Here is a 9,957-nt window from a genome sequence, read left to right on the forward strand (position 1 = left end):
GTAAAGAAAAATCGCAGCAAGGTATTTTTGGTTTTTTGGAAAAATAGATCTAAAAATAATATGATAGGAAATAGACCCGGGGTCCGTAGATTTCACTAGTGGATTCTCTCGAGAAAATAGCATACGATGGATAAACAAATTATTGTTGGGCAACTGAAAGAAGAACAAATAATTATGACTATATCCAAGGCAATGATCATGTATATAGGCATCACGTCCAAGATTAGTAGACCGACTCCTCCATGCATCTATGACTATTACTCCACACATCAACTGCTATCCAGCATGCATCTAGTGTATTAAGTTCATGGAAAAACGGAGTAATGCAATAACAATGATGACACGATGTAGATAAGATCTATTCATGTAGGAATAGACCCCATCTTTTTATCCTTAATGGCAATGATACATACATGTCATGTATCCTTCTGTCACTGAGAATGAGCACCGCAAGATCGAACCCATCACAAAGCACCTCTTCCCATTGCAAGAAAAATCAATCTAGTTGGCCAAACCAAACCAAAGTTTCAGAGAAGGAATACGAGGCTATAAAGATCATGCATATAACAGTTCAACAAAGACCCAAACACTAGTAGAAAACGGGCCTTTAGTCCCGGTTCTGGAACCTGGACTAAAGGGTCAGGACTAAAGCCCAAACCCTTTAGTCCCGGTTTGCTTACGAACCGGGACTAAAGGAGCTCCACGTGGTTGGTTTCTGGAGCTTCACCTTTAGTCCCAGTTGGTAACACCAACCCAACTGGGACTAAAGGAATTTTTTTTAAAATTTGGTTTTTCTAAATTAAAAAAATGATTTTTTTTTGAATTTTTTCCTGATTTTCAAATTTCTGAATTATTTGACAATTTAATCTCTAATCACCTCTCGCCACTACTCAAGTATGTACCAGTCATTCCAAATCGTCTAACTTCCTAGCTGGTCACCCATCCTCTCACTACCCCAGCCTAAGCACGCTTAACTTCTGAGTTCTATTCTCCCTAGTTTCCAAGTCTGCACTTGTTGTTTTCCGGACAATAGTAAGCTGTCAATCCTATTAACCCTTAGGAGTTGAACTTGAGCATGAAGCACCATTTGAGTTTGAAACTATTATTCTAAAAAAATAATTAATTAGTAACACTGATATTTCTTGAATAAGTTGTTTGACCATAGTTTGACCAAAAAAATTAAAAAAACTTAAATTTGAGGATAACTTTTTTCCTTTCAGAATTTGAGGATTCTAAAAATTTCCAAAACGGCCTATGTCCATAGAAATCAGAACGGGATTTTTGTGCTGAACATTTTGATATTTATACGGTTTTCGACATCATATGCAAAAGTTATAGTCGTTTTACTTTTTCATAACACTGTTTTGCAAAACATGTCGAAATTTATGCTTGTTAATTTTCCTAACTAGTAGATGTAGTTACATTACTACATCTCGAAGGATTTTATTTTTTGAAGTTTTTATCATTTTCTTTAGTTTTTTCAAAACTGAAATGGCGATAAGTGGGGGGGGGGGGTTGATAACCCACAAGTATAGGGGATCGCAACAGATTTCGAGGGTAGAGTATTCAACCCAAATTTATTGATTCGACACAAGGAGAGCCAAAGAATATTCTCAAGTATTAGAAGCTGAGTTGTCAATTCAACCACACCTGGAAACTTAATATTTGCATCAAAGTGTTTAGTAGCAAAGTAATATGATAGTAGTGGTAACGGTAGCAAAAGATAACGGTAGCAAAAGTAATATTTTTGGTATTTTGTAGTGATGATAACAATAGCAACGGAAAAGTAAATAAGCGAAGAACAATATATGGAAAGCTCGTAGGCATTGGATCGATGATGGAGAATTATGCCGGATGTGGTTCATCATGTAACAGTCATAACATAGGGTGACACAGAACTAGCTCCAAATCATCAATGTAATATAGTCATACATGCTTATGGAAAAGAACATGCATGACATCTTTTGTCCTACCCTCCCGTGGCAGCGGGGTCCTAATGGAAACTAAGGGATATTAAGGCCTCCTTTTATTAGAGTACCGGACCAAAGCATTAACACATAGTGAATACATGAACTCCTCAAACTACGGTCATCACCAGGAGTGGTCCCAACTATTGTCACTTCGGGGTTGCCGGATCATAACACGTAGTAGGTGACTATAGACTTGCAAAATAGGATCAAGAACTCACATATATTCATGAAGACATAATAGGTTCAGATCTGAAATCATGGCACTCGGGCCCTAGTGACAAGCATTAAGCATAGCAAAGTCATAGCAACATCAATCTCAGAACATAGTGGATACTAGGGATCAAACCCTAACAAAACTAACTCGATTACATGATAAATCTCATCCAACCCATCACCGTCCAGCAAGCCTACGATGGAATTACTCACGCACGGCGGTGAGCATCATGAAATTGGTGATGGAGGATGGTTGATGATGACGACGGCGAAGGATTCCCCTCTCCGGAGCCCCGAACGGACTCCAGATCAGCCCTCCCGAGAGAGTTTAGGGCTTGGCGGCGGCTCTGTATCGTAAAACGCAATGAATCCTTCTTCTCTATTTTTTTCTCCCCGAACACGAATATATGGAGTTGGAGTTGAGGTCGGTGGAGCTCCAGGGGGCCCGCGGGGTAGGGGGCGTGCCCCCACCCTCGTGGCTAGGGTGTGGGGCCCCTGGCCTTGATTCTTTGCCAGTATTTTTTATTATTTCCAAAAATAATCTCCGTGGAGTTTTAGGTCATTCCGAGAACTTTTGTTTCTGCACATAAATAACACCATGGCAATTCTGCTGAAAACAGCGTCAGTCCGGGTTAACAAGGGCAAAAGTGTTTGGAAAAGCAGATACGACGGAGACGTATCAACTCCCCCAAGCTTAAACCTTTGCTTGTCCTCAAGCAATTCAGTTGACAAACTGAAAGTGATAAAGAAAAACTTTTACAAACTCTGTTTGCTAGCATTCAAGTTTTCAGCAAAGATTATGAACTAACCATATTCACCATAACTCTTAGGTCTCATGTTTACTCATATCAATGGCATAATCAACTAGCGAGCAATAATAATAAATCTTGAATGACAACACTTTATCAAAATAATCATAATATGATATAACAAGATGGTATCTCGCTAGCCCTTTCTGAGACTGCAAAACATAAATGCAGAGCACCTTTAAAGATCTAGGACTGACTAGACATTGTAATTCATGGTAAAAGAGATCCAGTCAAGTCATACTCAATGTAAACTAACGGTAATGAATGCAAATGACAGTGGTGCTCTCCAATTGGTGCTTTTTAATAAGAGGATGATGACTCAGCATAAAAGTAAATAGATAGGACCTTCGCAGAGGGAAGCAGGGATTTGTAGAGGTGCCAGAGCTCGATTTTGAAATAGAGGTGAATAATATTTTGAGCGGTATACTTTCATTGTCAACATAACAACCGAGAGATGGTGATATCTTCCATGCTACACACATTATAGGCGGTTCCCAAACAGAATGGTAAAGTTTATACTCCCCCTTCCACCAACAAGCATCAATCCATGGCTTGCTCGAAACAACGAGTGCCTCCAACTAACAAGAGTCCCAGGGGGAGTTTTGTTTGCAATTATTTTGATTTAGTTTGCATAAAGCATGGGACTGGGCATCCCGGTGACCAGCCATTTATCTCGTGAGTGAGGAGCGGAGTCCACTCCTCTTGAGAATAACCCGCCTAACATGGAAGATACAGACAGCCCTAGTTGATACATGAGCTATTCGAGCATACAAAACAGGATATTTATTTGAAGGTTTAGAGTTTGGCACATACAAATTTACTTGGAACGGCAGGTAGATGCCGTATATAGGTAGGTATAGTGGACTCATGTGGAATAACTTTGGGGTTTATGGGATTGGATGCACAAGCAGTATTCCCGCTTAGTACAGGTGAAGGCTAGAAAAAGACTAGGAAGCGACCAGCTAGAGAGCGACAACAGTCATGAACATGCATTAAAATTAATCAACGCCGAATGCAAGCATGAGTAGGATATAATGCACTATGAACATAAATATCATAGAGGCTATGTTGATTTTGTTTCAACTACATGCATGAACATGTGACAAGTCAAGCCACTCAAATCGTTCAAAAGAGGATACCACCCTATCATACCACATCAGAACCATTTTAATAGCATGTTGGCACACAAGGTAAACCATTATAAGCTCCTAGCTAATTAAGCATGGCATAAGCAACTATAATCTCTAATTGTCATTGCAAACATGTTTATTCATAATAGGCTGAATCAGGAACGATGAACTAGTCATATTTACAAAAAAAAGAGAGGTCGAGTTCATACCAGCTTCTCCCATCTCAATTAGTCCATCATATATCATCATAATTGCCTTTCACTTGCACGACCGAATGATGTGAGTAATAATAACAGTGCACGTGCATTGGACTAAGATGGAATCTGCAAGCATTCAATAAACAGGAGAAGACAAGGCAATATGTGCTCTTTTGTCAGATCAACAATAATGCATATAAGAGCCACTTTAACAATTTAATTATGGTCTTCTCCTATCGACCCCCAAAGAAAAGAAAAGAAATAAAACTATTTACACGGGAAAGCTCCCAACAAGCAAAAGAAGAACAGTAAATCTTTTTGTGTTTTCTTTTTAATTACTACTACAAGCATGGAAATTAAAACTAGCTAAAATCTACAACTAATTTTTTGGGTTTTTCTTAAGGTTTATCAAACACACAAGAACAAAGCATAAAAATATAAACTAGCATGGATATTACAATGAAAAAGTATGAGCACCGACAACTAGCATGAGTGTGTGAACAAGAATGTAATGTCGGTGAGAGATACCTACTCCCCCAAGCTTAGGCTTTTGGCCTAAGTTAGTCTATGGCCACGGCTGGCCTGGCAGATATCCAAAGTTGTAACTGGGGTCGTACTATGATGGATACTCAGATTGCCACTGGCTGGCAATCACCTTTGGATCCCACTGGTAATCATACTATTGTGGAGGCTCAAATTGTGGTTCCGGCTCTAGCTCTGCAGCTGATGTAGGGTTCCGGTAGGCGTGAATGGCCTCCAACGGAACATGGTACTTGCCTACAGATAAATCAAACAAGGAAGGAGCAGGTAGGGTAATAGTCTCAGGATGATGTTTATCAAAGAACAATTTGTATTTAAGCTCATTTTTCCTATTCTTAACAATAAAATCATGTGCTACCATACTCTTATAATCTAAATAAACAGTAGGCAACAATTTTTCTTCCTTTTCGTAGTGCCTAATAGGTATGTTATAGTAGGCAGCAATTTTTCTTCCTTTTCGTAGTGCCTAATAGGTATGTTATAGTATGCGGCAAGGCATGAAGCATAGACACCTCCAAAGATGGGGCCCTTTGTACGGTTTAGACTTAACCGTTTGGCAATAATACCACCCATACTAACAGAGTCATCATGGAATAAACCATGGAACAAAATAATAATATCAGGAACACTAAGGTTTCCATAGTTTCCGTGACCAATTAAGCAATGACTAGCAAATATTGCAAAGTAGCGTAAACCAGGAAAATGTATGCTAGTAATTCTTGCATCGGAAACTTTCCTAGTTTACCCTACTGTGATAGTGTCAATAAACCCGTCCACATCTCTACGATGTGGTTCCTCTAAGCTACCCTCGAAAGGTATTTTGCAAACCCTGCAAAATTCATATAGTGATATCTTCTTAACCACATAATATAAATGAAACTCTACTGAAGGACGTGATTCCCTAGGATAATAGTAGAAGTTTTGCACAAAAGTATTGGTGGGTAAGAGATAATGTTCGCGTTGGTCACGGAGGAAGTCGGTGAGGCCTGCATTCTTAGCCAATTCATAAAAATCATCATAAATCCCGGCTGCTCTCAAGAAATCATCGGAAGGCCATTCACACGGCTGAACCTCCATGGTGCAAGTCATATTATATTTGGGCCTCTCTGCTTCTTCATTTTGCTTTTCCTTCGAGCTTCGGCTCGATGAGCCCCTCAAAAATCTCTTCATTATTTTCTGAAAAATTCTGAAATTTTTAGTAACTTCAAATAAAAGTAAACCAAACTCAACAAAAATGATAGCAACTACTCCTACAAGTGCCTCGAGCCTATATCATGCATTAGAACTACTTGGAACCATATAAATTTGACATGCAAGCTCAAGAACATGGTCACCTAGGCAGCACAAATTTGCAATGAATAAAGCACTAGAACAAAAACTAATTGGACCAATGGAGTCACATACCAAGGAACAATCCCCAAAAGCAGTTTTGTGAGAGGTGCTTTGAGCAAGGAGATCAAAAACCGCAGCAAAATGAGCTAGAACTCGTGCTTGAGCTGGATGGTGATTTTTTTGGGAGGAAGAAGAAGTGTGTGGGTGCAGGAATAAGTGGAGGGGAGCCACCGTGGGCCCATGAGGCAGGGGCGCGCCCAGGGGGGTGGGCGTGCCGTGGACTGATAACCCACAAGTATGATCGCAACAGTTTTTGATAAGTACGAGTGTCGAACCCAACGAGGAGCTAAAGGCAGAACAAATATTCCCTCAAGTTCTATCGACCACCGATACAACTCTACGCACGCTTGACGTTCGCTTTACCTAGAACAAGTATGAAACTAGAAGTACTTTGTAGGTGTTGTTGGATAGGCTTGCAAGATAATAAAGAGCATGTAAATAAAAGGTAGGGGTTGTTTAGATAAATACACAACTAAATTAGTTTTAGTAGAGAGCTTTTTGTTACGATAAAGTTATTTGTCCCTAGGCAATCGATAACTAGACCGGTAATCATTATTGCAATTTTATATGAGGGAGAGTGATACGTCTCCAACGTATCTATAATTTTTGATTGCTCCATGCTATGTTATCTACTGTTTTGGGCAAATATTGGGCTTTATTATCTACTTTTATATTATTTTTGGGACTAACCTATTAACCGGAGGCCCAGCCCAGAATTGCTATTTTTTGCCTATTTCAGTGTTTTGAAGAAAAGGAATATCAAACGGAGTCGAAACGGAACAAAATCAACTGGAGAAGTTATTTTTGGAAGGAAAGCTACCGGATGGACTTGGACCCACGTCAGGAGCCAAGGTAGGTGCTCACGAGGGTGGGCCCCCCCTAGGGCGCGCCCCCCTGCCTCGTGGGGCCCCCGAAGCTCCACCGACGTACTTCCTGCACCCATATATACTCACGTACCCTAAAACTTCCAAAACAGACAATAGATCGGGAGTTCCGCTGCCAGAAGCCTCTGTAGCCACCGAAAACCAATCTAGACCCGTTCCGGCACCCTGCCGGAGGGGGCAATCCCTCTCCGGTGGCCATCTTCATCATCCTGGTGCTCTCCATGAAGAGGAGGGAGTAGTTCTCCCTCGGGGCTGAGGGTATGTACCAGTAGCTATGTGTTTGATCTCTCTCTCTCGTGTTCTTGAGGTGATACGATCTTGATGTATCGCGAGGTTTGCTATTATATTTGGATCCTATGATGTTTCTTCCCCCCTCTACTCTCTTTTAATGGATTGAGTTTCCCCTTTGAAGTTATATTATCGGATTGAGTCTTTAAAGATTTGAGAACACTTGATGTATGTCTTGCCATGCGTATCTGTGGTGACAATGGTATATCACGTGATTCACTTGATGTATGTTTTGGTGATCAACTTGCGGGTTCCGCCCATGAACCTATGCATAGGGGTTGGCACACGTTTTCGTCGTGATTCTCCGGTAGAAACTTTGGGGCACTCTTTGAGGTCCTATGTGTTGGTTGAATAGATGAATCTAAGATTGTGCGATGCATCTCATATAATCATACCCACGGATACTTGAGGTGACATTGGAGTATCTAGGTGACATTAGGGTTTTGGTTGATGTGTGTCTTAAGGTGTTATTCTAGTATGAACTCTAGGGCTGTTTGTGACACTTATAGGAATAGCCCAACGTATTGATTGGAAAGAATAACTTTGAGGTGGTTTCATACCCTACCATAATCTCTTCGTTTGTTCTCCGCTATTAGTGACTTTGGAGTGACTCTTTGTTGCATGTTGAGGGATAGTTATGTGATCCAATTATGTTAGTATTGTTGAGGGAACTTGCACTAGTGAAAGTATGAACCCTAGGCCTTGTTTCAACGCATTGCAATACCGTTTACGCTCACTTTTACTATTAGTTACCTTGCTGTTATTATAATTTCAGATTACAAATACCTTTATCTACCATCCATATTGCACTTGTATCACCATCTCTTCGCCGAACTAGTGCACCTATAAAATTTACCATTGTATTGGGTGTGTTGGGGACACAAGAGACTCTTTGTTATTTGGTTGCAGGGTTGCTTGAGAGAGACCATCTTCATCCTACGCCTCCTACGGATTGATAAACCTTAGGTCATCCACTTGAGGGAAATTTGCTACTGTCCTACAAACCTCTGCACTTGGAGGCCCAACAACGTCTACAAGATGAAGGTTGTGTAGTAGACATCAAGCTCTTTTCTGGTGCCGTTGCCGGGGAGGTGAGTGCTTGAAGGTATATCTTTAGATCTTGCAGTCGAGTCTTTTAGTTTCTTGTTTTATCACTAGTTTAGTCTATAAAATAAAACTATAAAAAATGGAATTGAGTTTGTCTCATACGCTTCATCTTTTTAATATCTTTCATGAGTATGATGGAAAAGATAATTGTGCTCAAGTGCTAGAAGAAGAAATCTATACAATATTTGGCACTAAATATTTGAATGATGAGCATGATTGCAATGTTGTTAGTATGAATTCCTTGAATATCCATGATGCTGATGATATGCAAAGCCACAAGCTTGGGGAAGCTATGTTTGATGAAGATGATATTTTTGTCCCCCAAGTTTTGATGAGCAAATTTATTATGATGAAAGCATGCCTCCTATCTATGATGATTATTGTGATGACAAGTATGCTTTAAACAATAATGATAACAATGAATCTTATCATCTTGATTTCAATTTTCAATCCCATGATAGTTACTTTGTTGAGTTTGCTCCCACTACTATTCAAGAGAAGAATTTTGCTTATGTGGAGAGTAATAAAAATTCTATGCTTGTAGATCATGAAAAGAATGCTTTAGGTGCTGGTTATATTGTTGAATTCATTCATGATGCTACTGAAAATTATTATGAGGGAGGGACATATGCTTGTAGGAATTGCAATAATATCAAGTTTCCTCTCTATGTGCTTAAAGTTTTGAAGTTTTGCTTGCATTACCTTCCTATGCAAGTTGATTTTTGTTCCCATAAGTTGTTTGATCACAAAATCCCTATGCATAGGAAGTGGGTTAGACTTAAATGTGCTAGTCATAATCTTCATGATCCTCTCTCTATATTTCAATTCTTATCTTTTATGTGAGCATCATTGAAATCATCATGCCTAGCTAGGGGCGTTAAACGATAGCGCTTGTTGGGAGGCAACCCAACTTTATTTTTGTTCCTTGCTTTTTGTTCCTGTTTAGTAATAAATAATTCATCTAGCCTCTGTTTATATGTGGTTTGATGCTTTTAATTAGTGTTTGTGCCAAGTAGAACCTTTGGGAAGACTTGGGGAAAGTCTTGTTGACCATGCTGTAAAAAACAGAAACTTTAGCACTCACGAGAATTGCTGCCATTTTTATTTGGAAAGTGATATTTAGTTAATTCTTTTTGAATATGATTAATAGATAAATTCCTCACGTCCGGAAATTTATTTGGGAATTTTATGAGTTCCAGAAGTTTGCGTTAGTTACATATTACTACAGACTATTCTGTTTTTGACAGATTCTGTTTTTCATGTGTTGTTTACTTATTTTGATGAATCTATGGCTAGTAAAAGAGTTTATAAACCATAGAGAAGTTGGAACACAGTAGGTTTAACACCAATATAAATAAATAATGAGTTAATTACAGTACCTTGAAGTGGTGTTTTTTTTTCTTTCTCTAACGGAGCTTACGAGTTTT

The sequence above is a fragment of the Triticum dicoccoides genome, chromosome 5A, assembly GCF_002162155.2.
Source record: "Triticum dicoccoides isolate Atlit2015 ecotype Zavitan chromosome 5A, WEW_v2.0, whole genome shotgun sequence".
Lineage (NCBI taxonomy): Eukaryota > Viridiplantae > Streptophyta > Magnoliopsida > Poales > Poaceae > Triticum > Triticum dicoccoides.